At 33.6% G+C, this 27,682-nt stretch overlaps 2 protein-coding genes across 4 annotated transcripts in view; one reads left to right on the top strand and one right to left on the bottom strand.

Moving 5' to 3' along the window:
• The window catches only part of LOC143920170 (uncharacterized), a 156,958-nt gene that overhangs the window by 26,160 nt on the left and 103,116 nt on the right, over positions 1–27,682 (top strand). For both annotated transcript variants that reach the window (XM_077442895.1, XM_077442894.1), the window contains exon 2: positions 13,683–13,765. The gene's annotated coding sequence lies outside the window, so the exon portion shown is untranslated. The remainder of the gene's footprint in view (positions 1–13,682; positions 13,766–27,682) is intronic.
• LOC143920171 (carbohydrate sulfotransferase 11-like) overlaps positions 1–27,682 on the bottom strand; it is a 108,050-nt gene that overhangs the window by 14,618 nt on the left and 65,750 nt on the right. The window lies entirely within an intron of this gene.

The following is a 27,682-nucleotide window of genomic DNA, read 5'->3' as shown; positions in this document are numbered from 1 at the left end:
TTATCTTATTATTTTTTCATCTCCATATATGTAGGTATATTAACAAGCAGCGTGAACTAGTGGTTAGTATATTATGCTGTCGAGCTGAGTGGTCATGGTTCGATTCCCACTAGTAGCTGTTAGCCAGACTTTTGTCTTTGAGTCAAGGTCGATCGTTTCCTATCAGTTTTTCAATTTTTCTAATTTTCATTGAAACGGTTCCTGTAAATTGGCATATCAAATTATTCAGTGTCTTGAGGTTCACCAATTTCTATAAAATACTGCAAAAAATTCTCCTGTGAGAATTCTCTCTAGATGTCACTGTGGATGATGTTTGTATGAATGCTCACTGTATAAAATGCTTGTTTTGATTGTATTGTGTAAATATATCGTTACCGAAAAATGAACAAATTGCCAGCCTTAAAGTACATATTTCATAAGAAAAGTATCAACATGAATTTGAATTGCTCGTCGAGGGGCGAAGTTGATACGACACAATGAATAAAAATTCGCAGAAATAATATTTACCAAATTCTACTAAAATGTTAAGAACAGAAGTGACAAAATTTATGCCTCTTCGGGGATTATTATTTTTAATTAATTTTTATATGAAGCCTTGTTCCATTTTATTGAGTTTTTGAACACATACACAGACATACATATATTATACATAAGCCTTTATATTGCACCTCGGGGCAATATAGACTTACGCAAGTAAACGCCCGTTAAAAATGACGGATGATGATTTTTTTCCTTTACCCCCCCTTCTCACTCCTCCCCTTCATTTTCTCCAGAGGTGTCGTTATCAAGTTTGAATGGTTCATAAGCACGTGCTTAGTGTTTCACGCTCAGTGCACACTTACATATCACGTTCAATAATCCCTTTATTATAATATTAAAATTAATGAAACGTATGGCGAAGTTCGTTAATTCTTAAAATGTTACTACGATAAGAACATACTCAAGTGGGACACGGAACGCGTACATAGACTCTAGTCGGTAGAGGCGTATCTTCACACCGCTGGGGCTGCCTATACCAAATTCGGGTGTATATGTCACAGCTGGAGACCACGCACGCGTCCCATGTGACACTTTTGAGCGTGCCCCCACCATAATGTTATTTTTTTTATCTATACAGCAATGTCTGCAATATATTTAGTACATTTATCTAAGGGCGTCTTCACATGTAAAATAATAATATTGTACGAATTAACAATGACACGAGGACACGTCTACTACAGCTCTAAAAAAAACAAGCACGTCTATGCCGTACGATTCAATGTGTTCTTACCATTATGCTGTTTTGCAAGCTTATTAAAGATTTGGAACCGTTGGTTGTATGCGTGTATAGTGAAGCGACGTGACGCGATAATTTTTATCCAGGTAACATCGATAATATGTTTTTATTTTATATTTTTACATAATATGTATCATATGTGCCATGACAGGAATTACCACAAGGCGACACATATGGTTAGATTAATTTTTGTAGATAAGTACTAACAATTTTTCAGTTTCAATCTATCTGTATTCTATATACTTAATAGAATACAAATAGACACATCTATGGACAACCAACAAAATTTTTATACACATTTATAAGATTCAACAAATTCGAGATGCTAATAACTCGAATTTTTGAGAAACTTATATCGATTTATTGAATCCGTCACAACAATTAATTAAACTAGGAAAATCGAAGAACTCTAACAGAAGACGGTCGATTTTAATAACCACAAGACCTCGCCAGCAGCGTATTTGAATGGGACTTGATCAAACGACGGGTCTACCTCACGGCATCAGTGGCATGCGGTGAAATTATCTCTCTTTACATACCTCCTTTACGTTTTACATGGCTTTCGTGTTAGTGGTCATTTTTATCTCTTATCCGATCGTATTTTTTGTCATACAGCCTTGTTTAATGTGCGCGCGCAGGATACGGGAGGGAAAGCCTGTTCCTCTTGTTCCTGTTGTATCCTGCTCTCGCAAATTAAGTGAGGCTGTACGACGGGGCGAGAGAGAGTTTTACCGCACGCCACTGATATATATATATATATATATATATATATATATATATATATATATATATATATATATATATATATATATATATATATATATATGTATGTACATATATATGTATACTAACCGTTTTTTATATATATACATATATGCATGATAAATAAATATTTTCGACTTTTCCACGGTCACCCGGTTGCGTTACTATATGCAGCCAAGTAAAGATGAGTGTTTAATTAATTCAAAATTTTAGAAACGCTTATTATATATTATGAAATTTAAACCGTGAAAAAATGTACACCGTTTGCATATAAAATTTTACATCGCTTGTGTTCTTTTTTTGTATCTGAATCTGATCGTATTGTAGTTAAGGGTTGACTTTGAGCATTTTTGCGTATAAAATATGTACAATGCGGAACGTGTGACCCAAAGTCGCGGTTCAACCCGGTGATTGACATTTAACCCTAATAGCTACCCGTGTTTCGGGAAAAAAAGACCCCACTTCGTACGAATTAGGCTAAATCGCTTTGTGCGTTTTTTTTATTTGAGTATTTCTTTTATACCTACATATATAATATATAGAGTTAGTGTAGTGTGGCGATAAGAAATCGTACGAATGCACAGGCGAGTGAATTTTGCATTTTGCATAGTGGTTATTTAATCGCGTAAGCTCATTAAGGGTTGTTCGCGTATTCGGAATTTTTGCACGCATTTTAATGGCGTTTTCTTCGCCTTCGGAAAGGCTCACACGGTGAAGATTGGATATCCGGTCGAGTTTTCGGCCTGGATTTTCCGGCTAAATCCCTTTATCCCCTTTTTGCGCAGGACTAAATATTTTACGATATTACTAAAAAAAAGGAATACAAATACGTGGATAAAAAAATCATTTTGTAGGGACGAAATTGCCCTAAAAGAAAAATCTCTTTCGCACATATGTGTATATAAAATGTTGAGTGTTATATTTATATGTAAAGTATATGTTATACTTTGCCTTTCTTTTGAGAATCTTATGTAAAAGCGTTCATTTAATTTGAATATTTGCTTTTGAAATACATATACATTTACCTCCTGCTCGCACAGTTCTTTATCGAATGGCTCCTATTCCAAGAGCTTTCCGACTTCTCAATGAAATCGTTGCTGCTGAGCCTGAATGTGATATTTTCCACCTCAGTGAGCATAGGTTATCGGAAATTATTTTAACCTATTATTTGGTCTGGTAGCTTGCGCTCATCATTATTTTCCTAATTGAATGTGGTGTATGAGTAGAATTTTGATCTTCTCTCTTCCATTTGGGCCTTGCAGGGATGTTTTGTATTTGTGGCTGGTTCTTATACATATGTACATACATATATTGGTGATGGCTCTAGGTGCAAGACATTCCCTACTTTGTATTTTATTATTTGATATTTTTACTTTACCTACTATTGTTTTTTTTATGATTATGTATAAACTAGTGAATAGCCCGATGAAATATCATCGCATTGGTATAAAATTGTTATATACTCGTATAAAACTAAAAAAAATATTGTCGAAATATAAATAATTTCAATTTCAATTTAATTAAAAATATATATTTAATTGTTTTAAATGAAAACATAAAAAAATGGTTCAAAACCTCGCTAAATAAAATTATTATAATTACGTATTTTTATATGGCAAGAAGGAAAATTTCAATTAATGTTTAAAAAAAAAAGGCGAAATGAAGAATTGGATTTGGCGTGATGTTCGTGACCTATATTGAGGCTATTTTGAGATGACTGGTTCGAGTCGCGGTAAAGTCGTCTCGTCGAAAAATTAATTTATTGATTTTTATCGATACATTCATTATGTTCGGCGAGCGTTAGGACACACACACACACACCCACACACACACACACACACACACACACACACACACACACACACACACACACTCAGCAGTAGATAGTGAATGTTTGTAAATGATGATGATTTATGTATACATATGTATATGTCATCGTGATGACATATTCTATTGATTACAATATGTCTAAGTTTAGACTACTTAGGCCATACAACGTATAAGACAACGAAAATTCAATTATTAAAAATAATATATATGTAAAAACGGACGTGATGTATGTTGTACATATATATGTATTATTAATTATTATTATATATCGATTTCGATTTTGATTTAGATTCCTTTTTCAGTTTCGGATCCGAAATCCTGTTTCAGTTCCGATTCTCAATTCCTTTTTCAATTCAGATTCTCGATTCCTGTTTCAGTTCCAATTGCCGATTTCTGTTTCTGTTCCGATTTCCGATCCCTAATTATTACTATTTGTATTGTAACTTTATTTTAAATCATGTATAGGTATAAATTTGTTTTCGAAACTATCGTAACACTAGTGGAATATAAAACAGAACAATGTTCCTAACTAAATGTGTTCGTGTGAATCATCGCGACGGCTTTGAGCATTGATTCATCAGAAAAAATATCATATTAAGAACTTCTGTGTTAATTTATTGAGTAAATTTAAAGTAACTTATTTTAAATTTGCCTTAATTTTTTAATCCAATAATGAATTTTATTGTACTTAGGAAAAAAATGAAATATTATAAAGTCCGGATCTTATTGCCGTGTTTAATTTAATTATACGCTTTTAAAATCGATGTGTTTATTAATCTATCGAGACTTGTAGTTATGGTCAGTTTCCAAATCCCAATTGCGTGATGTCGCACATATTTATAAATACACCTATATAAATACATTACTACATACATGTTTCTATAATATGCCATAATCTTGACCTAAAATGTCACTTCATTTGAATGTTAATGAAAAAAAAGCAATATTGAATTTACGTCATTCGGAAGCAGGCCTTTAGATAGACATCGATTATACGTGAGACGTATTCCAAATTCGTAGGCATCTAAATTATATTTAGCGCATTATATTCAATGAAATATAGTATACGTACATATGTATTTACTTTTATACGGTGTATTTTCAGGCCGGGATATGTACATTTAGGCTTATTAGGTAAATTAGGCGACCGCTTAAGTGCTCTAAAATTACGCCAGATTCCGCAACGGAAAGCGTTAAATGCAAACGCACGCTTGCATAACGGATTTTTGACTATTACGAAATGTTTTTTGTTTATTTTTTTAAATTTGACGCTAATTTGCGCGGCCGGCTGTTGTTTCGACACGTTGTTGTGTCTTTATTAGTTTTTCGCACAATTTCGCCGGGCCGTTATTCGCGTAACGGCTTTTAATAAAATTTCCATACTCGGCAATCCAGTAAAAAATAACGACGGTCACATTTGACCCGTCCTTTGTGTCTCATATTCAATCCCTTCCCTCGCCGATGCTGTCCCAAATCATCCCTTAAATTTTGACGCATCGATTTCAACGCAAAAACCTGCCCAAAGACGAGTATAATTTCAAAATAAAATATTCAATTTATATATATGTATTAATGTATTTTGTTTGAAATACAAACAAAATAATTAGTTTTTTTTTTAAATAAATGAATTTTTTTCAAATGTGTAAAACACTCTTCATCAGTTTTTCAGTGCATGTTTTTTACTCAATGTATAAACTGTACCGAGAGGGGTTTTTTGGTATGTTTTTGCACATTTTATTGACTGTCTGTTTAATTCATATCAGCATGTGAAATTTGATAATAATAATAGAAAATTTATGATATAACTAGCTATGTACGGCGTTACTCGGATTGATAAAAGTCGAAAAATTCCTTCGAAAGGTTTAGATACATTTCAAAACCCATCTACGGTTATTACGGCAATACTATCTATATGTAAATATATCGAATTTGGTAGTCCCTATTTGAAAATTGTAGATATATTATTAGAAACATTATTTTTTATATGTTAAATTGATTTTGTTATGAATATAAAGATAGTAGTACTATTGAATTGATATTGATAGTAGTGGTACAATAGTAGTACTATTAGAATTCTAGAAAGATAGTAGTACTATTGCTATATTAAAAAGGAGTAAAATGAATAAAGGTCTTTTCATGCTATTTAACAGTTCACGGCTAGAGCACAGCACGGCAGCTTACGTAAACGACAGTTTCTATTCATACTATCCACAACCTCACGGTTCCGGCACGTTCAGGCAAGTTTTGGCCGAGTGTAAGGCAAAATCGGCTTACATGCATATATGTATATATATTACAGAGCACGAAAATATGCAATATTGTTTGCGTCTCATCGTCGAGTCAATATTGTTACAATATGACGCTTTCGAAAGTATTCATATGCGCATGCGCGACCTTCGTTAATACGCGTGCACTCACCACTATGACGTCACATAGTGCGTGAATATTTTCATAGTTGCAATTTTTTTTTTTTTGATACGTTATGGTACTGTTTTATAGTATGAATAGATTTTGTTGGCTACTGCTGTTACTTGCTGTTACGTCAACGCCACGTTAGACATGAATGTGCCCACACAAAATGTATCAATGAATACTTTTCGTACTGCTGGTTAATATTTGAATATTTAGCGAATTTAAGTTAACACTTTTTTTTTGTACATAAGTACTTACAATTCTGAACATTGCAGATACAATTATATTTGAAAAAAATCATAGAGATATATGTAACATATATTAACAAATTGAATATACAGTAAATTTTCGTATAGGATAGAGTATGGACATACATAGGTGGACATAATGCACGTAATTCAACTTGAAAATGATTTATAGTCTACCAACAGTCTCGGCGCTTTGTTTCTCTGTGTACGCTTAGTTTAGATTAAATTGGCAAATTATCTCAGGAGATGACTGATCTGAATAGATTTAACTTATAGTACATAGTTATACAATGTGTACATATGTATAATAATAGCTAAGATATTGCTTATCTATGTCACTTAACTAACAGTACGAAACCTTTACAATATTGGTAATAATATTCATTGTAATAAAATTAAATATTATGTATCTACATCTTAAGATTTTATGTACGTTATATTCTATTTATGTATGTATGTATGTACATAATAACATATGTACGTATACATATACAATGTATATAATATATATCTAGATTAGAGAAACTTGTTTGCTTGTTTCTCGAAGTGTATTTTTTCCTCTTATTTATTGCAATGACTTTGATCTATCGCTTCTGTCGAAAGTTAATATGCTATCAAATCCAATCAACTTTCGTAATTATCGTCAATTGCTTCGAATAAGCGGCAGATTAATATAATCGTCTATTGTTTGTGTACACGGCGTTCCCACTAAGTATATATATTTTGTATGTAATCGTATGATTAAAATGGCGTATTATCAGATAGAGGGCTTACATGTGTACATACGCTTAATATGAATCGTATCAGTGGCGGATTAAGCACTTTTGAGGCCCCAGGCACAATGTGATTTGAACCCCCCCCCCCTATTAATGACAAATTTTATTGATTATGTATTGTGGGTTTGTTATAGTGAAAGTGCGTTTTTTATATTTAAAATAATTTATTAAAGGATATTGCCTCGCCATGGGCCGTTAATACATATATGTACATACATATATGTATTTTAAAAAAATACTTCATTCAAAGGCCATCAACACAACGTGTGTTTTTAAATCATCTAAACTTCATACAAAATATTTATGTGAAGATACATGTGACCAACTCACAACTCTATTGATATATTATATATAAGGAATATAAAAAGATAAAATACAATATTTGATAATTAAATTAAGCATACACGTTCACACATACCGGCTATGAGAGGATTTGTGATACAAATTGAGGGCAAATGCAGGGAAATTTACAGAAGACAAAAGTTCTACTTCAGGTAGTTGGATTTTGTTCAAATTATTTTTATTACTCATTTAAATTTAAGAAGTTAAAAATAATTTTAAACGTCAAAATAAAATAATGAAATTTTGTTTAAAAAATACTACTTCCGTTTAACGAATTCTGACCAAAACCTTATCAACTTTAAGTTAGAACATAACGAATACAAATATAAATTTTCATTTCAGTTCGATATATGTATGTAGTCATGAAAAATCGTGTGGTCACATTTTTGAAGAGGAAAAAATCCCACTTCCGGTTTATTAAATTTAATGATTTTTTTTTTAATCACAATGATACAATTATTGTGCTCGAATTTTTTTCGTGAAAAGCACATATATTTAAAGGTTAACGGTCACTTCCGGTTGATTGGAGTTCACGAAATATTATATATAGCTTAAACTTCTAGATATGAAATTTCAGTTAATATATTAACTGGTTTTTGAGAAACCCATAAAATTACGCAATTCTCTAAAGTAAAAGTACCTACTATTTCCGGTTGAGGTAAAAATATTGGAGTATACAATTTATAATTTCTATTACATGTAAAAAAAATTCTGATCCTTTTTGAGTGGTTTGGGAGATAATTGAATCCAAGTACTTAAAAAAAGGACAAATACATACATAACAACCTAAGGGGTGGTACCATTTCGGTCGTAATGGTACCACCCCTTAGGTTATAAACAAAAGTTATGTCGTATCGATATGCATAGCCAGCAGCATAGCTCGGACGTTAAGCTTCTGCTTACCGTCAAGAAGGTGCCGGGTTCTATCCCTGAATGAAAATGAATTTTTCAGAGTATGCTGTTGGTCAGACCTGGATTTGTGACTCCAGGTTGATCGTTTCCTATCGGAGTTTGCCAATTTTCTCTGATTTCATTGTTGAAACGGTTCCCGGAAAAAAAAAATTGGCTAAAAATCCTTCCTACCTACTATGTCACCACTATTTGAAAAATTTGATTGATGTACAATAAAAATTTATGTACAATTCATAGATGTCTCGTTAATTTGCGAGTTTTTTCAGTGTCTCGCAATTCAACGACTTATAATAAAAATGCTGTATTTGTATTTGTAATTGGCCAGGAAGGCGCATTGGGATTTACCTGTAAGGCCTTCCTGGTATATATGTAAAAAAAAAAAAAAAAAAATTTCAGTAATTGAGACCAAGTTTAAGTTCGATAGGATTAACTGTGCGAAAAATATCCCCAAAATACACATTTTTTCTAGATCGTGAAAACGTGATCAGTGATTCTGAATCCGAATCAGTCGAATTCTATTGTTATTACGTACATATGTAGATAAAGTAAAAAAAACCATTTTACTATCGATCCTTGGTTTAAAATGTTAAAAATGTTTTAACTATTATACATACATAATACAGTATAATAACTCGAGTTGAGATATTAATTATTCATCATTATTAAGCGAATAATTTTATTCTGATGTATTATTTTATTATTCGTAGGTGGGTGAAAGATTAGTATTCGAGGTTAGATTTGGGTCAAACCCAAACAATACACGTACACATTTGAAAGTTGCGCAAAATTCGCAAGACCCGTCTCGAGCGTGTAGTCCTGCATCCAATAGCGGACGCGGTAAGGAATTCTATTTAAACCTAGAATTGTTTAAACTGTCCCCAAAAAAACACAAACACACACACACACGGCATTGCCCAGAATTGGTAGGTCAGCCGTCAATTTGCCACCGTAGTACATCATCTTATTACACAAGAAGGTGTATGTATTACATATAGATAGATATGTACATATGTAGGTACATATTCGTGTCGGTTGGGCACATCTCATCTGCGGAGGACGAGAGTCTGTCTGTCGGTCGGTCCTCGTCGCCAATTGGTGGGGTGAGGTCACTTGACCGAGATTGATCCGACGCGAATCCAGCCCGTTCTTGGGGCTATTATCGCCTCTGATAGCAATTACCGACCCTGCCGTTTGAATTGATGGCAATCCGCACAATTAACAACGACGTAGAACAATCTGAGATGTTAACCCACCCACGACCACTGATCTCGGTCGGCTTCCCGTGCGCGTCTATGCAAAGTCCATCGCGGGACCTCGTACACGTGCTTCTCGGTTGAATTGACATATGTATATGTATGTCCATATTTATGTATGAAACCGCAAGCGTATGTACGCTTGCAACAATCGACTAATTTGGACTATTCATAGCAGAGAAATGCTATAATAATATAAGTGCCTTTACCAATGCTTTGCTTGTGTCAATAATCGGCCAGCAGTATGGCTTAACGGTACCGTATATGTTTGGCACCAAGTGATCATTGGGTTCGATCCGCTATACTGCTGGTTAGATTTGGGGGTTTTGGGGGACTCCAAATCGATCGTTTCTTGTCAGAGTTTGCCAATTTTATCTGATCATCGTTGAAACAGTTCCTCAAAACGGGCGAAAAATCATCTTTGAAACAGTTCCACAAAACTGTCACAATTTGTAAAAATTATGTACAAATTTAAAATCCATATATGTCTCATTGGATTATTTCTGTAATTAATTAACTTTTACACGAATCTGAATTGAATTAATAGGGATAATATATTAAATTATCTTTATATGAGAATTAAATAAAATTCCACTTATGCTGCGTACGGACCAAACCAACGACGATTTTGGTCCAACGTTTTAACCAGCAGGATAAAACCAGTAGCGTACAAAATATCGAAATAAAAATTAAATTTAAAAATTGAAATTAAATATCAAAATTAAAAATATTATTATTATATTAAAATTAAATTCAAATATCAAAATAAAATTATAATCAATATATTAAAATTAAAATAAAATATTGAAAGTTAAAACAGAGCATGCCCAATTTAAATAAATTTTCGAGATTGACCTAAAATTAGATCATCAACAATCACATACAGGTAATCCTCGACTTTTGTTTGTCGAAGATATTTTGACTTACGAAGATACGCACTAAGATCGAAAAAAAAATCAAAGAATTATTATTTTTACTTCCCCGTAATGCGAAGTTACTGAGAATATCTCATGTATAAGTATGGGTGACCGAGCGATGGTCCCAACCCGGTATGTTGTCGGTTTATCAAACGAAATTTTTTTAGTCTTCAATTGTTTCTCTCGTCGAAATAAATCAATTAATTAAATCATTTCAGAGGTAAATTTTATCGGATAATGTGTGATTATTATTTTTATTTCGACGAAAGAAAAAAAACCCTTTGACAAATCACCGACATCCGACACCGCGTTTTTTTATGAATTGTTTTTTTTTATCGATCGTCGACGGTAGAAATACAGTAACATCTCGTGACGACTTTAACAATATTTTTTTTTCGCTCGTAAGCAGAGAAATTATAATATTTCTCTGGTTTCAAATGCGCATCGTCGTAATTCAAAACATTGTTGTAATTCAAAACATCAACGATGATCTAATTTTAGCTCAATCTCGCTCTTTAGCTTGATTTTGATATTTAATTTCAATTTTAAAATTTAATTTTTATTTCGATATTTTGTACGCTACTGCTTGTTAAAAAGTTGGCCCAAAATCGTCGTTGGTTTAGTCCGTAAGCACCATTAGAAAAATCATATTTCGACTATTCTTGTGGATTAATAACAAAAATTCTATTGATAACTGGCTTACCTCGATAAAATAAAGGAATTTTTGTCATTTTGTTGTTTAGGTTTTTAATGTATAAATATATAGGAAACAAATAGTTGTGTGTATTACATAATGTATTAATGAATAATAAATATTGTAAATATTATATAATATATAAGTTACATTGATGTAATTTTTTTTATTTGAGGAAAAAACCCCTTTTTTAGTACGCATTATACGCCAAATTGAGATAAAAACTGTGTTTTTATAATACAAATAGATTATTCATTGCCTACTAATCAAAGGAAAGTTTGTTTAGATGAAGACGGGACGGAATATAATTAAATTAGGTTTATTATAATTATTCAGTAGACAATTTGATTTATAATTAATTAACCAATGAATAACACACTCAGATATACCGTTTGATAATAATAATCAGAGCTCGAAATATTCAAGCACACATGGAGATGTGCGATTATTAAATTTACGCACACAGAACTCCATACATGTAGTATTTACTACATGAAGTAGAATGTATCGGAATTTGATATGGAATTTCGACACAAATTGAAAGTCAATATACCGTAAAATGAGCTCGCATTAAGCGCGGGAAAGTTCAGCGTAACATTTCGATATTGACAATACTGACCTGTTTTGCCCTTTTGTTCATTCATTCGGTCCCTTATATGCATAGAAAGATAAATGTATTTTTAATGTGGCATAGCATACTTGTTTGTATGTGTGTATGTATATATGTACTGTGCACGAAATATAACAGTCATTAACTTGACGTAATTTGTTGACGTTAATTAAAAAGTGTTTTTAATTTGTTTGACCTCATTACTAGCTTTGAAGGTTTTTTTTATATTTTATAAGAAAATTTCATTTGAAATGATGTATGTATGTAATGTATGTTTGAAGTGAAATTAAGTACGTACATAAAATAATGTAACGTGGACGTGTACAGGACTTTCCAAGATCGGAGTAAAAGACGCAGTAGTTGTGATAAGAGGTAGTTTATTGTTCTTGACCCGTGGATAGTGTTCTGGTCACAATATTTTTTGTTTTCGTTTAAAAGGGTTAATTGGAAGTGCGCTGAATTTTAAATCGGTGAAATTTCGAGCTAAAAGCTCGTATTAGTATTTACTCGTATTTATACGAATCTGAATTGAATTAATAGGCATAATATGTATATTAAACTGTCTTTATATAAGAATTAAATTAAATTCCACTTAGAAAAATCTTATTTCGACTATTCTTGTGGATTAATAACAAAAATTCTATTGATAACTGGTTTACCTCTATTTATTTTTTACCCGAATTTTTGTTATTAATTGTTGTGACGGTTCCAATAAAAAGCATCTCCTCTCCCTTGCGCGAATTCTGCTAGTTTGAATTTGTTGATTGTTGCAAGCATACATATGTACATATGTACATATGCTAGCGGTTTGAAATTAATATGTATCATGTTTTTCGATATGTAAACAGCTAGCCATGGTGTCAATTATAGGTAACCGGCCTGTCATGGCACTATGAGAAATATCAATAAAAAACAACATTTTTTTGGTGATCCTAATAGTAATAGTAGTAGTCTTTTAAAGAATTTTGTAAGATTTTTCTCTCGTAAGGTCTAAAATTGAGATTTATCTTCCTGCTAAATTAACTGAAATGAGATATAAGCGAATAGATTTTGATTCTATGTATGTAAAAATATTTATTTTTAATGTTTTTTTGGTCAAAAGTGAATCTTACTAACAACTAATAGCATTCGTCGTTTGAAAGAAGTTTCACAAAATTTTTTGCAAACTTGACTCTGTTTTTGGACAATATAAATTTTACAGAAAAGATTCAGTAATTATTGGTTGAAGATTATTGTTAATGTAGGTTGGATCCTTTTTGAAGAGTTTCGTCTGAATCGTTTCTATAATATGTATAATCGAGTTACGCTTTAAGTGATTGAATTAAGTAATCGTATTACATTTTGGTTTCATTGAGTGCTATCCAGAACTAACTCTCCCTCTCGCATTTTCTCAGTCAATGTATTTTTATTTGATAATGAAATTTCGTGAATGGAAATCCTCACGGGAGTCGATCAAATTCGATCAATGTAGCAGCAAACACCATTAGGGTCAATCAATTGACCTTAAAATTAATCAATTGCCCCGACGGTGTTAAATCTACTGGCTCACGTACGTATTTATTGGCGCCAATTCCCCATTTCGTGTAACGGTTTGAATTTGTCAAACGTCGCCGTGCAATTTATTTACCATGTCGTTATCGTTTGTTTCAGTGCTTCTAAAACTTCGACAGGACTCGAAGGAGACTTCTGAAGGGTGGGAGAGGGTGCATAGATGAGCGTCTCGGATTTCAAAGGTATGGAGTGTACCCAACGGTACAAAAGTCATTTTTTTTAATTCAATTTAAAATTATAGGTTGAAATACCAACGGGCACAACACTAGTGCAATATAAATTGATTAAAAGTGTGTTCATTCTGGTACAGCACAGACCAGCAGCAGCACGTAAACAGCAGTAGGAGAATTATTCTTTAGTACATTATACATATATGGACGCATTCATATGTTCCGTAATATGTACGTGACGTATACTTAACAGCAGTAGCTGACATAATTTGTGTATTCATATTATATAGCAGTACATGTCGCCGTAAGCAAAACTGGTTTTCTTTGGCCACTGTGGAAATGTCATGTACGAAGCGACGTCACAGTAGCGAGTGAACGCGTCATATGATTATTGTTGATATACGTACATACATACATATGTTGACTCGACGATACGATGTAAGCAATATTGTGCTGTATCGTCGCGCTCTGTAATCTAATATATATATAATTTCGAAAGATACTTTGTAACTATGTATGTAAGCATGTATGTATGTAAGGTTTGTTGGGAACATCGGAAGCAAATCAAAGTTTCTATGATGATGATATCGACATTGTTGAATTTTTTTCGATTAAAATAAATTTATATAAAAAAACAAATGAATGTTTTGCCATGTTTAAGCTGTTTAAATTAAAAATACCGAGCAAAGCCGGGTAAAAACACTAGTGTATTATATATGTAAGCCGTTTTTGCCTTGCACTCGGCCAAAACAAACTTGAAGGTGCGCTGCCGTATAGTATGGATATAAGTAGTCTCTTTCGTGCACTGGTGTGTCGGGCTGTTGTCTTGCCGTGCTGGATAGTATGAATAGACTTTAAATCGTATTTCATACTAACTATATCATATCATCAGTATTATTTATTTCAAATTTGTCTTGTTATTATTAGTTGCGGTATATATATTGATTAATATTTGAATGTGCAAACGTGTGTTTATTCTACTTATAATCATTATTTACAATCCATAGCTGGACGAAGGCCTCTGTAATGCGCTTCGTCCAGCTCAACTTTACACTACGCTTTTTTCTTATTTCGTCCACCTATATCACTTGTAGTCTTTTCTATACTCTCTTGGGTACTATTCGAGCACTTTTTTCGTTTAGCTACGTGACTTGACGATTTACATTTATGTAAATCTCGTCACTTGCTCCACTACGTCAGCTTGTTTCGTCATTACCATGTGCTTCTTTTTTGTTATACCGAGCATACAACGTTTTACTCACTTCTTTGAGTGCGTCGGACTTTGTTTTGAACATTTGGCATTATGAAAATACGAAAATTTTGGCATTCAATGCCAACGTTTCGTATCCATTCGTCATTTCTGTGAAAACATATTGATCAGAAACTTTCAGACAAAGGGCTTTTATGATTTGAAAACGGCGTTCATTCATTCAAATGCACCCAATCCTAATTTCATTCATCTTTATCTCTTCTTCTTTGCTTCTAGACATATAAATGGGTTGTCCTAAATAAATGTAGCTATTATTGAAATATACAAATGTACGTAGATGTACATAAATGTGAATATTTACTGATTACATGTACCTATGTACGTTATTATATTGTTTGATTAAATATGCATATGCATTTATTTCATATGAACGTTTAAAATTTACCGAAGAATATGATTCGGAGATTCGGTATTTTCGTTTCGGTTCGAAATGACAAAAAATAAATCGCACAAAAGTTCTATTGAATGGCAGATTTTTTGTCTTAAGGGCTTTTGAAATTCTGTAAGTGACACGATAGGCTCTATATCAAACGAGCCCTTACTCTCCCCCCCCCCCCCGAGTTCAAAAGCAAAAGTTGAATCTAACTAACTAAAAGAGTAGAGGGGAATAAAAAAGTCACGTCGTAATAAAGGACTAACGGGAGAGCAAATAAATAACCCAACACACCAGTCCTTGCGAAACGGTTTTCCGCATTTATTTTTAAATACATACATACATATGTATAATAGTAGTATGTACATACATATATTACTTGCGTACCTCGCGTCGGAACTATCGGCAGGGAAAATCTCGGAAAATTTTATTAAGAAAATTGTTCGCTCGAACAAATTAAGAGGAAAAACTGAACAGCGACGAGAGCTTTTGTCGGGCGAACAATGCACAGTACCGACGGAGAAAATTTAAGAACGAAACGAGATATTCATTGTATTTAAACGGGCGATACAATACGCTGTTTGTATACCTATTATATTATATATAAAGCATGTTTTCTCTCCCCCCCGACTCTTCCAGTTTAATACAATAACAACAGACGTATTTCTGGATTGTTTTTGAGGCACTTTTTGAACGGTTTCGTTGTACGAAAGAAAGGCGCAAAATATGTACACACGTATTTTATAAAGATGTGATGTAAAAATAACAAGGAGTTTCGGGGTTGAAGTGATGGGAAATTCAGTTGCGAGGATTATTTTGACGAGGGAAAATATATTAATCGAAAAAAAAGTGAATTTTTAGTGATAGATATTAAGGACGTATTCCATTATTGGAATGGTCGCATTATATTTTCGTCTATTGATTATATATGTATGTAGTTTTATGTAGTTTGAATATATGTAGTTTTTTTTAGCTTCAAAGTTACTTATCACTAATTTGGACTCGTCGATTTCGAATGCGACATTGAAATTTGTCTGAAAGCTCTGCAAAGCACTCTCAATATACATATTATGTATAATATATATATATATATATATATATATATATATATATATATATATATATATACATATATATATATATATATATATATATATACATATATATATATATATATATATATATATATATATATATATATATATATATATATATTTATTTTATTTCTATTTTATTTTATTTCATACCAGGAAGGCATTACAGGTAAACCCCAATGCGCCTTCCTGGCCAAATTACAAACAATACAGCATTTTTTATTATATACATAAGTCGCTAAATTACGAGACACTGACAAACTCGACAATTAACGAGACATCTATGAATTGTACATACATTTTTATTGTAATATTTACATTAATCATACTCAAATAGTGGTGACATAGTAGGTAGGAAGGATTTTTAGCCAATTTTTAATCGGGAATCGTTTCAACAATGAAATCAGAGAAAATTGGCAAACTCTGATAGGAAACGATCAACCAGGAGTCACAAATCCTGGTCTGACCAGCAGCATTACAGATATACTCAGAAAAATTCTTTTTCAATCGAGGTCAGCTCAAGGGATCGAACTCGGCGCCTCTCAGTGTTAAGCAGAAGCTTAACGACCGAGCCACGCTGCTGGAATATATACATATATGTATGGATTTGGATTAGATTGTTGTATATTTTGTAGTGTTGTGTATTTTTAAGGAATGCTCCGTTGTTAAAAATCTTGGATCAGTTTTTAAAGATCAAAATTCCATACTTTTTTCACTCATTCTACTATTATCGAAGCATTTTTTTTATAAAGAAGATTGTGTGCTGTAAAGCCGCAGACATACAGAGATGTGCGCAGCATTTTTTTTTATATAGTTTTGCGAATTTTATGTTTGTAGATGCTGGAATAATTTAGGTTTTTCCTTTCAAGCTAACCTAACCTTAAGTATATATCTAATTTATATACCACATAAATTACCTTGGCAAGAAAAACCTGAATTATTCCAGCATCTACAAATTTAAAATTCGATACAAACAAAAATGGACATAAATTATCTGTGTGCCAAGCAATCGATATGTAAAAAAATCTATCTATGCTATAGCTAAATCTATAAATCTATGCTATGGCTAGTAGGCTAAAAATCACCCCCTGGAATATTTTCATTGATTTTTCATCCTTGTATTGTCATATGTATATATGTTTGTATAATTGACAGTGATCGATAACTCAATCTCACATTATTATCAATATTTAAAGAAACTTAATGTTAAGATCAAATAGTAGGATTATACGAATTAAAAATGACCTGAAAAAACGTCCTTACCAGCTAGAGACCACGAGTATCAGAATCGTATGGCGTACGATTCAGTATATTTGCACCTTAAAGGTAGTTGATTTAAAATGTGACAGAAATGGTTACATTCACGACTCAATGCATCAAATAGGTGAAAAATGTCTATTTAATACTTTGTGAATTGAATATGTGGAATTTTTAGATTCTTAGTTGATGGCGAGGGGTAATTTACGTGTGAAAATCCGGCGAAAATGAGCGGAAAGGGTTAGATTCGTGATTTGATTTATCGATCAGGTGAAAAAAAATCTGTAATCTGCCGCTTTTGGCCACTTCGAACTGAACGGGCGGATTAAATCAATCTTTAGCGATGATGAAGAGCTGGTTTATATGCGAAAATGTGGAAGAACGGAGCGGAAAACCTCAATTTGAGACTCGTATCTTCTGTCTGCCGTTTTTTTAAATAGAATAATTTTTACCAGGTTTCAATTTTTATTGATAATGAGAGCCATTTTATATTTACGATCATAAAATTAAAAGCATTTTTAACGAACGCCTTTTTTTCGGCATTGAATGGTACGACCATTTGACATAATGTATATATGTAAGTGCCTATAGATATGTATTTGTCATAAGACAAATCGGTCTATTACAGCGAAAGTTTGACTTTACGACTCAAAAAAGGTAGCCAATTAGACCAGGACCTGCGTTCCGAAACGTTCGAAACAATGAAAAAGCCGAATTCAAGTACACTTGAAGTACTTTCGTTTCATTTTAACGACTGAACCACTACGCACTAGACTTGGTTCGCGATATTTTTTATTAAAAAAAATACACAAAGCGAAAAAAAAAAGGTTCACAGCAGACCTCTCTTAGTAGATATGTACATATGTATGTACGTGACAACATTTTTTCGCGCAGAATGACCCACTAAAACCATCACACACGATATGTCGGAATAAAGAACCGCACGTTGAACGCTAGAATTCACGTGTTTGCATTATATTATACTACATATGTAACATATATGTATTATATGTACTTATGTAGTTGCCGAGAGAAGAGACCTTCTATAAAATATTACCCCGATAGCGAGAGAAAAGCTCTTCCCATCCACTACATATGTACATACATATATGTACCAAATTTGTACGTATGTACGTAGATAGTTTATATTTTCCCTTTTGGTACGTGTGGAGCGTTATCGTACAATTTGCATAAGCCCGGGACACATTTGCAATCGGCCATGTTTGCGTGTTGTTGTAATGATGTATGTATTTTCACAAAAAAATGTGTGTGTGTGTGTGTGTTATTTTTGTGAATTTCCATTCAATATTTTTATTAAAATAGAACCGATCCAGTACGATACAGCACTCCCCCCCCCAGCACGACCCGCGATGGCCAATTACATTTCGTTTCATTTTCGCATTGCATTTTGGTCGAGAGATACAACATTGTTCGTGCGTATAGCATTTGGTAGAGTTTTACTTTTATTTTTTTATTAATTTTGAGTTCGTGTTTCGTATTTTGAAATATTTAAATAAATAAATGTTGGCATGCGTTGCAATGCTAGAATAAGGCATGCAATACCCGTTTCCGTTTCAATTGATGGTTGGAGTTCAAATAACGTCTCTTCCAAGCCGTGTCGTCATAAACCAACTGGTAACGTGGTTACCAACGAACACATTTCCTTGACTACACAATGGCGCTTCAAACTTTCGCGTCGGTAAAATCGTAATTACGAATATTATTATTAAGAGGTTTTTTCCCGTTTGTTTTCACAGTAAGCTTGCCGGACATGCATATAACAAATCCTGAAAGTTTCATCTTAATCGGTTGAGTGTTTTAAGAGCCTATACGAGACAGACAGACAAACAAACAAACATTTATTAAAACAAACAGACATTCAATTTTATATATATATATATTTCGAAATATACTTTGTATGTAACTATGTATGTGTTATTAGTTCGTAAATGACGTCCGTGACGTCATCGAACAAATGAATATCAAAATAAATTTAAATAAAATAAATAGATTTAATACAATGTTTACTATTAGATTGGCCATGTTTAAGCGGTTTATATTACAAGTGCCGAGCGAAGCCGGGTAAAAACACTAGTATTTTATATTAATGGAAATGTATATTTTTTAGACGATAAAAGTAATTGTGAACGTCATGTTATCGACCGCAAAACCCACAGTAATACTATTAAAAACCTTGCATTGAATTATATTCTAATAATATTATAAAGTTAAATAAGAAATATTTAAAAAAATATAAAGATATTATTTTACGTCCTTACAATGTTACAACACATTGCACGAATGCGACAGTATGCTTGGTTCTCGTGTCTCACGGATCTATGTACATTGGATTGAATATAAAAGTAAAACACTGCCGGACCAATGTAAAATGGAGAGTTCCGAATTTGTAAGGAATTAATAATTTATGGGAAATGACGTTTATGGAGAATGCCGGGCCTGTTCGGACTACTGCATTGTCGGACACTTGGCTACTTGCTTTCAAAAGGTGGACTGGACATTCTGGAGTTAGTGGCGGTTCTGCGACGACCTCATGAACCGTTGAATAAATGCTGTCAAGTGACTTTGGCCTTTCATTTGGACCCTGAATCCACCCCTACGTAACAATACCATATACTGGCCAATGACTAAGTTCGAACTGAGCTGTTTTTGGCAATTTTATGAAATCATCGATTTCACTATTTAGGTGCAACATCTCGCCGTGTGATTCATCTGCATAATTCTGTGTGTATATCATCTGCATAACCCTGACATTTTGCTATGCAGATGCAAATCGCGTATCGTCGGTGTCCTCTGTGCCATTATGTGCAATTAACAGCAATTGCATAATAACGGAACTGGGTAGCGTTTCACGTCTCTTTTATGAAATTTTATGATGGACGTGTAAATATGTGAGTGGATGTTGTCGTCAATTGTGTTGTGTTGTTGATGTTGATATATGTATGCTGCGATTTAAATCTATTTTGTGTGATAATGATGGAATGATGCGATATTGTCACAAATGTTACGATGTTATAAATTTTAAAATTGGCTTGTATAAACGAATCTGTATTGTTGATGTATATTATCAGTTTGAGCATGCTTGTGTTGCCATTATGTTGTTTTGGCTGTTTAGCGTTCTTGGAAACGGTGTTTTTTATATTCCTTTCTGGCAATTTTTAACTTACCAAAGCAATGACCCGGTTCTGGAAAATCGGACAATTGATTTCGTTGTCATTTTATTTTATATATGTACATGTGCACTAATTTTAACTGTCAATACTTAAACGAGTACAAACGATACTCTTTTTGAAAGTAGGATACGTTTCAAAGACTACCTTGGAGAATAAGGTATACATATTTATTTAAGTTTGGACCAATGTGGCATTACAGGAATCGAATATTATATTTTTTTCGATTCAAATAAATTTAATAAAAAAACGGATGAATATTTACTATTAGATTCGCCATGTTTAAGCTGTTTATATTACAAATACTGAGCAAATCCGGGTAAAATAACTAATATATAATGAAACGAAGTTGGTATTACTTACATATATTTAATCACATGTCAAGATTATGTCAAAAATATGCTATTTTTAAATTTCTATACCTTCACTAGTAGGGTTTAGATTCCGTTCTTAAATTAAGAGCTTTCCATTCCGAATGAAAATGTACCCTCTCAGGACACGAGAAAGAAAATCGGTCAGCCCTAAACATAGGAAAAACCGGTTTTCCGCTATTCGTTATTGTATCATATTCATACATATGTACATACATAAATACTTAAATAAAAAACTCCGAAATAATTGATATGTATATATATATATATATATATATATATATATATATATATATATATATATATATATATATATATATATATATATATTCATCGCTTTCTTTACACACTGTAATATATATTTAAGGTTTCGTAGTACGTATGCAGCTTAATCTATGCGCTTACATTGCGGAATTGAAGATTACTAAGGGATTCGGGAACAGAACGAGCGTCTTGTACTTTCCTTTTCACGCCATTTTCACGTACAGCGTCTTCGCAGTTTTTTGCCGGGAAATATCGGAAAACCTTCTCTGCGATGAAACAACGCTTTTCCTCCCCCCGAATGGCGGAAAATTCTATCGCATATCGGAATCAACGAATATTACAATCATTCCGGCTAAATACATACATGTACGTATATACACACATACATACATATATGCCTGTATACGTGAGACGTTATATTTAAAAATGGCATAAGTGCACTTTTCATTTTGACAAATATTTCACAAAGCATTAAATATAATGTTCGCTTTTAACAATATTTAAAAACACTCTTGGTCTGTAATGCGTTTATTCTGCTTTTCCGAGATTCTGTACATAAGTGATTTGTGATTTAAGTCGAACAGAAATAGTGTTTTTGGTACTGAAAATTGGGTTTCCGCCACATTCCAATACAAAGGCTCATATATTGAGTCTACGTATTGTGTTGAATTTTCAAAGTTTTGTGAAAATATTTTTCGCAAAGTATGAAAGTCTCATTCGAGGTGAAAAACCGCTCAAAGAGATTAAAACAAGTCTTTCGCGTTTTTACGAATGTTTTTTATCTTTGTTGAGTTTTCGCGTCGGTACCGTTGTAATATTATATTATAAAATAAAAACATAAATTGTTATAAATTCATACAAGTGTAAAAATGTTATATTTTTTACAAATAAACATTTGAAAATTGTAGTCGGGGTATATTGACGTGTTACGTTTGAATTGATGTTGTTGGTTGTGGAAAATGAAGCATGTCGACATTGATCGGCCATTGTTGTCAATGGCGCATTATTTAGGGACGTCATTAGGATTGTTCTTGGCGCCATTGCTTCGATATATGTAGTTATATTGAATTGAAAATGATGTCATTTAGAACATTGTAATAGTGCTGCACGAGTTGATTAATTAAGATCATTACAGGTTAAGTGATCTGTGTTTGCACTACTTTTGGTGACTTTTGACTGGAGTCGGTGTCGTTAGAGAGTGACTCCTAATAATGTATGTACGTATATGAATTTTGAATTACTCACTAATTGTGATTCATCCAATGTATGCAGATTTGAGACTTTTTTTATTTTTTTTCAAGGAAAAGTCTGATATTTGACAAATCCGATACGCCAAATGCATGCATTTAATTAGTTTCATATGTGTATTCATATTAAATCATATCTAATCGCAGATACATATCCATATCTGATCCAATCTCTCTAATTATATCCAAAAGCATATCCAATTTCAGATACTCCGATGACAATATTATCATAGGAAACCCCAAAGAGGAAATAATCTACTGCGTCGTTTGCAACACGGAAGCAAAATACTAGGACTCGAGATGTACAGAGCGAAAACTAAGATTATTGTGGTGGGTCGACATGGTCAACTCATGAGGATGGATTTAATCTAAAAGTTGTTCATCTTTCGGGGAGAGAATCTCGCAGATTAACGTTATCGGATGACGGAAGATGTTAAACTGAAATAAAAATCCGGATCGACATGGCGAAAAGCTCAATGTCGAAACTGAGCAAAATTTGGAAAGACCGAGGCATCACAGTGTCTACGAAAATGCGGCTGGTCTGAAATTTGGTCTTTCTCGTATTTCTATACGGAGTAGAGACATCGACGGTGTGACTTCGAGAAAGGCAGAGAGAATAGACGATTTTGAGATATGGTGTTGGAGACGGACACTAATAATCTCCTGGACAGTGAGAAGAACCAATGCTTCAATTCTAAAAGAATTGAGGGTTGGCGATAGGCTGTCATCCATTTCTCTTAAGCGTATCCTCCAGTTCTTTATGTATATTTCATATAAATAGAACATGAACATGAACACTTGCCTTTCAGAGATCGCCCCAAAGCGACGAGTGCACTTAAACAGACGTACAATCAATATATGATACATAAGCATTTGTATACAATGCTAATTCATACAAATATCCACACTCACATCTATGCAGAAATTTTTGCAGCTTTTTATAATCAAATTGGCGAACCTCAAAACGATGAATCACTTGAGATTAGCAAGAGATATAGGAAAGTAGATCCCAATTTTACAGGAACCTTTTCAATGAAAATCAGAAAACTTGGCAAACTCTGATAGGGAATGATTTTTCCATCTGAAGTCACGAACCAAGGTCTGGCCAGCGGTTCTAGTACACTTAACCCATACCCTATATAAAAATGTTTATGTATATTGATTGTCTTGCATCCGTTCAAGTGCAATACAATCAATATACATGCTCGTCGTTTTAGAGCGATGTCTGAAAGGCAAGTTTTCATGTTCATGTTCTATTTCTATGAAATATACCTAAAGAACTGGAGGATACGCTTAAGAGAAATGGATGCCAGCCTATCTCCAACTCTTAACTCTTTTAGAATGGAAGCATTGGTTCTTCTCACTGTCCAGTAGATTATTGGTATACCCTGGCCAGCAGTGGGACTCGAACCCTTGAGCACTCTGCTCGAAAGCGTAGTATGCTAACCATTAGTCCACGCCGTATGCACATTGCGATTCGAGACCAAGATAGCCTGGAAATATTGGTCGTAAAAGGGAAGCGTTGAAGGAAGCAGAGGAAGAAGAAGATCCCTAACAAAACTGAGTGATTAGGTCAGGACGCCTTTTGGAAAACTGTAGTTGAGTCATTGCGAGATGTGTGGTATTGAGAGGGTCAAAGGATCACGTCAGGCTGCATCATGGAAGTTATATAGAAGTCGTTAGGAAAGTCACGACCCTCAGGCACGAAGAAAACATGAGTGTATTCATATATACAAAATATTAAATGGTAATGATTTACATTAGTTCCCTATATATGCGGCGTAATGTGTTAGTACTCGGGAGATATTCGAAAATTAAGCCGATGGATTGTGGAAAAATGTTGGAGTCATTAAACAATCACGAATTAAAAAACGACTCCACAGCCCCGTTTCAAACACTTTCAAGCAAGTGAGGAAGTATCTTCATACATAGAACTATGGACATTACCAATTTGAAGTTTATCGTTTGCTTAAACGTTGTGTACGAGCTACCTTTCGCCCGATGGGTACACGTTGTACGTAGTACGTATGTAGGTTTCACTAAAGCGAGTGTATGTATTTACCTCGATAAAACGAAAAGAGCGTGGCGTGGCATGGCATGCCGATGCCATAAAGCGGCTATCTCACGTCAAACGTCCCCATAAGCGAGCTTTTCGCGTGTTTTATGGGGTGTCGTTTCGGGAGGGTCGGTTTTTGCGCGCGACGGCTCCCTCGATTTAACCCCTTAATTGCCGTGCAACGTACACCGAGTGTTTGATGCCGAGCATTATGCGCTACGACCGACCAATTAATTTCCATTAAAGCCTCTAATAGAATCTTCCGAGTTGAGCGATGCTCCTGTTTGGAACTTGCTGCGCTGCTTCTGCTCGGTTTTTCTCTTACGACCACCCGCCGCCCCCTTAATTCTCTCCCTCCTGGAGCTAATTTAAGCATGCGAGGTCTTTGGATTCCTTTACGTATACGTAAGGTGCTCAAGAAGTTGCTGGAGGGTGGTTATTGTTCGTATACGGAATGCTGTGTACGCGCGATACTATGCCATAGTTGCATGGCCGGTCAAAAAGACACCCAAAAGTGCGGCATGGCCTAGATAGACTCCAGCTGTGATGGTCTTGTCTTCGTGTCATTGTTTATTCGTACGATCTTTTGTATTTCGACAAGTTTTATTTATTTAGTATATTATACTTGGAGGAGGTGGCAAAGCCGATAGACCCAAGGGGTTTGACTTGTACATATATATGTACGTATACGTATACGAAGTAAATGAGAGAAATTTGATTCGAGATAATAACATATAATTAAAGAGTGGAATAAGCTAAGAAATAGCGAAATAAAAGATAAAAAAAATAGAATAGTAAAATGATAACTAAATGAAAACAAAAAAAAGGAATGAAGATATTGGAAAGGAAAAATGATGAAAACCCTTGTTTAAGAAAGACTACCTTGTTTTTAAAAATATTAAAGTTTTCAGAATTTACTACATTGTTGAAAACACTATTCCAAACTGTAACCACTCTGTTTGAAAAGTAAGAATCTCTCATAAATTCATTCGATTTTTCTTTTAGGAGTCTGAGAGATTGACCTTTAGGATGAGTGTTGTCATTGGAGTTTTTCCTACATTTCTTCAAATATAGGCTTCACTGTTATCGATCATTGTAAATTCCTACGTCAATATAAGGATAAAACATCACAGAAAACACTCCAGGAGGTAGGTTTTGCCAATTACGTAGATTGCAAATAAATGCAAATTTATCTAAAAAAACCTGCCGCGTACCACTCTGTGTGTGACCTTAAATCGACACTATGACTAATTTTGACTGTATCCAAACGCATGAAGGTCTATTTATTAAAGCACGGCACGTACCGGCAATTGCATGTAACATTATACAAGGCAAATACGATCAACATCCACAAAGGCATATGTATAATATATGGAGAAATTTGTAGCATTTAAGCAAACCAGCATTTAAGTAAAATCGAGATGCTGAATAACTCGATTTTTTTGCTAGAGAGATAGGACAGAAATGCCAATGATATTTTGCAGGAACTATTTCAACGAAAATCAGATTAATTGGTATACTCTGATAGGAAACGATCGACCTGGAGTCACAAACCAAGGCCTGACCAGCAGCAACTGGTGGGACTCGAACCCGTCACAACTTTCGAAAGTATTATACTATGTTAACGACTAGTCCATGCTGCTGGTTATTATCTTGTATTTTCGAACGTGTATTCTTTCGTTATCATTAGACTTTTTATTTAAATTGTAGTTTTGGTATTTACAAGGTTAAACACAGTCGTTTATAGAGACAATGCACGAAAGAAAACTTTTCTTCACGAATGGATTAATCGCTTTAAAGAGGGTTGAGGGAAAGTTAAAAACGACAATCGTAGTGGATTAATCGTGAAAATAATTCATTGTACTAGAAATTTCTCTTCGTTGGGTATTCGTTATGGAAGAATTTTATTATATTAATTCATTTGGTTTGTAGTTAAGTTATGAAAGAAACGCACGCAATCTTTATTATCATTTGCGTAACAATTTCGCCCAGAATCTCACCCAATTTACGCTTCAAGAAATCGGATATTGTTGAAATACGTCATGTTGTAAGTCGATCCGACTTTTGAAAGCGTTCAAATCCGAATAGTGGCAAGGTACATTCATATCTATGTATATGTAAGTCAGCGGCGTACCGTGACTTTTATAATGAGTATAATTTTAAATTTTCGTGATAACAGAAATATCCTACGTAGCCTACCTTTCTTAATAACACTTTGTTTGTCTTCAAAACTTAATCCTCTCAATGATTTATCGAACAATCGATCGAGAATGCAATATTCCCAGGCCTCATTATTTGTGTTTGCGCGCCCCGTCGTTGATTTGTTCTGAGGGAATTATTTCATGAACCGAGTCCCTTGTCATGTTTGCACTCAAGAATTTGTTATTTTAACAAAAAAAATCATAATGATGTTGAATAGATTCATAATTCCTTAAATTCTTTAAGAGACGAGTAAATTAAAACACGTTTTGTCTTCAACAAACGCCTATACATAACAATATGCCAGTATCGCGAATGGAACAGAATTGAGATGGTGAGTCCGTGCAAGCGAACGACGCGACGGACCATACCATAACAAACCACTTTAGTCGATACGATGTAGTGTGATAATTTCGAGAACTAAGCATGCTGTCGCATTCGTGCAATGTTTATTTATTTAATTTATATATTTATTAACATACTTGGGGGAGGTGGCAAAGCCGATAGAACCAAGGGGTTCGATTTATACATACATACATATATGTAAATTAAATGAGAAAAAAGTAAAATACATTCAAAATGACAATATTAAAATAAAAATAAGAGAGAA

Source organism: Arctopsyche grandis, chromosome 12, assembly GCF_051622035.1.
Source record: "Arctopsyche grandis isolate Sample6627 chromosome 12, ASM5162203v2, whole genome shotgun sequence".
NCBI lineage: Eukaryota > Metazoa > Arthropoda > Insecta > Trichoptera > Hydropsychidae > Arctopsyche > Arctopsyche grandis.
The sequence above is the reverse complement of the archived record's forward strand: the minus strand, read 5'-3'. Positions and strand labels throughout refer to the sequence as shown.